The sequence below is a fragment of the Austrofundulus limnaeus genome, unplaced genomic scaffold (assembly GCF_001266775.1).
Source record: "Austrofundulus limnaeus strain Quisiro unplaced genomic scaffold, Austrofundulus_limnaeus-1.0 Scaffold2131, whole genome shotgun sequence".
NCBI classification, from domain to species: domain Eukaryota; kingdom Metazoa; phylum Chordata; class Actinopteri; order Cyprinodontiformes; family Rivulidae; genus Austrofundulus; species Austrofundulus limnaeus.
The window spans coordinates 23,617-25,816 of record NW_013954533.1 but is presented as its reverse complement, the minus strand read 5'-3'; the positions used below and the strand labels follow the sequence as shown (position 1 = coordinate 25,816).

Below are 2,200 nucleotides of genomic sequence, written 5' to 3'. Positions count from 1 at the left end.
GTGTTGTGTATTTTGAGCTTTAAAGGGGGCGTGCTGTGTATTTTGAGCTTTAAAGGGGGCGTGCTGTGTATTTTGAGCTTTAAAGGGGGCGTGCTGTGTATTTTGAGCTTTAAAGGGGGCATGCTGCGTATGTTGAGCTTTAAAGGGGGCGTGCTGCGTACTTTGAGCTTTAAAGGGGGCGTGCTGCGTATTTTGAGCTTTAAAGGGGCGTGCTGCATATTTTGAGCTTTAAAGGGGGCGTGCTGCGTATTTTGAGCTTTAAAGGGGCGTGCTGCATATTTTGAGCTTTAAAGGGGGCGTGCTGCGTATTTTGAGCTTTAAAGGGGGTGTACTACGTATTTTGAGCTTTAAAGGGGGAGTGTTGTGTATTTTGAGCTTTAAAGGGGGTGTGCTGTGTATTTTGAGCTTTAAAGGGGGTGTATTACCTATTTTGAGCTTTTAAGGAGGGTGTTGTGTATTTTGAGCTTTAAAGGGGGAGTGTTGTGTATTTTGAGCTTTAAAGGGGGTGTGCTGTGTATTTTGAGCTTTAAAGGGGGTGTATTACGTATTTTGAGCTTTTAAGGGGGTGTATTACGTATTTTGAGCTTTAAAGGGGGTGTATTACGTATTTTGAGCTTTTAAGGGGGAGTGTTGTGTATTTTGAGCTTTAAAGGGGGCGTGCTGTGTATTTTGAGCTTTAAAGGGGGTGTATTACGTATTTTGAGCTTTTAAGGGGGTGTATTACGTATTTTGAGCTTTAAAGGGGGTGTATTACGTATTTTGAGGTTTTAAGGGGGTGTTGTGTATTTTGAGCTTTTAAGGGGGTGTTGTGTATTTTGAGCTTTAAAGGGGTGTTGTGTATTTTGAGCTTTAAGGGGGGTGTTGTGTATTTTACAGGCACACCGTTGAACTCTATCTCACAGTCAAATAACTGTTATCTTTAGTTTTGAAAATGCTGTATTTATGAAAAATAAATGTAATTTTAAATCTTAGTCTAACTAAAAGCCTTTAAATTGTCGATTTAAGAAYCTCCTACTGTTTCAGACACTCCCACTTCAGCACGTTTTCACAGCAAGGCTTCGCGGGAGGGGTGCTTTGTGGGATGGGAGCTCTTCTGCAGACTGAGCTAAAGGGGGAAGTTTTGTGTAAATGGGCAGGGCTTTGTGTAAACGGGCGGAGCTTTGTGTAAATGGGCGGAGCTTTGTATCGTTAGGCGTTTAGGCAGCTCCACATGGTCACAGGAGATTCAAGGATTTCTCAAATCTGCATGAATGAGTCAAAGCATCACTGTGTGTGTTTGACGAGGGAATGACTTTACAAGATATAAAGCTCAAAAATCTGATTTTGCATAATACCCCCCCCCCTTTAAGCTCTTTAGATTTTTTACAAAAATGTACATTTGAGGTTTAAACAAACAGAATTATCCACTATAAACAGTGAAAGTGATGAATAAATGTCCTCTTTACAATAAAAACTGTTAAATTTAGTTTCAGAAACCAAAAKACTTTTACCAAAAAAGTTGTGATGGGAGAAGGTGACTGTGGAGTAAATTAAAATAAATATGTATTGGTTTTAATTTATAAAAACAAAATGCATCAGTGTTCCAGTAAGATCCAATAACTGCAGATAATTCTCCTTGTTTTAGTTTTTACACCTGTTTATGTTCAGACTGAGCCTGGCTGCAGAGATCTGAGCTGTCAATCATTACACTCGTCCTCTCTCCGGCCTGTTCTGTCTCTRCTTTGCTGGCGGTGACGACGTGACATTGAAGCCAGATGTGTTGCACAACTCGATCCTTCACGAGTCCTGCTGGCCTCACTCAGCGCCAAAACTCCAAGGTCCAACTGGAGTTAGTGATCTGTCAGAGCAGGGACAGTCCTTTCTGACCAGGTCAGCAGGTAAGATGGCACCCACTCTCCTCTGTGCTGCAGCTTTCTGATCCGTTTATTAATGAAACACTGGGACTGTTTTTTTTTACTACTGGCTTCTAGAAATAGATTTGTAATTTATGTGTGTTTATTTAAAACAAAAACAAAGTAAGTTCCTGGATAAAAGTTGCTAATCTAATTGTGCTGCTAAAACCAATTTTGTATGTTTATTGTAATTATTTGTGAGCCATCATATCGAAATGAGGATCAAGTCAAATTTAATCAAAATGACCTAATTACATTTTCAGATTCTTGTCTTTAAAAGCTACATTTTGATACCTGGATCATCCTGA

General features: G+C 39.9%; 1 protein-coding gene across 1 annotated transcript in view; it reads left to right on the top strand.

Annotated features, from left to right (window-relative positions):
• The first annotated feature begins 1,694 nt into the window (after positions 1-1,694).
• The window catches only part of gja13.1 (gap junction protein alpha 13.1), a 2,312-nt gene continuing 1,806 nt past the window's right edge, over positions 1,695-2,200 (top strand). The window contains exon 1 of the mRNA XM_014034472.1: positions 1,695-1,877. The gene's annotated coding sequence lies outside the window, so the exon portion shown is untranslated. The remainder of the gene's footprint in view (positions 1,878-2,200) is intronic.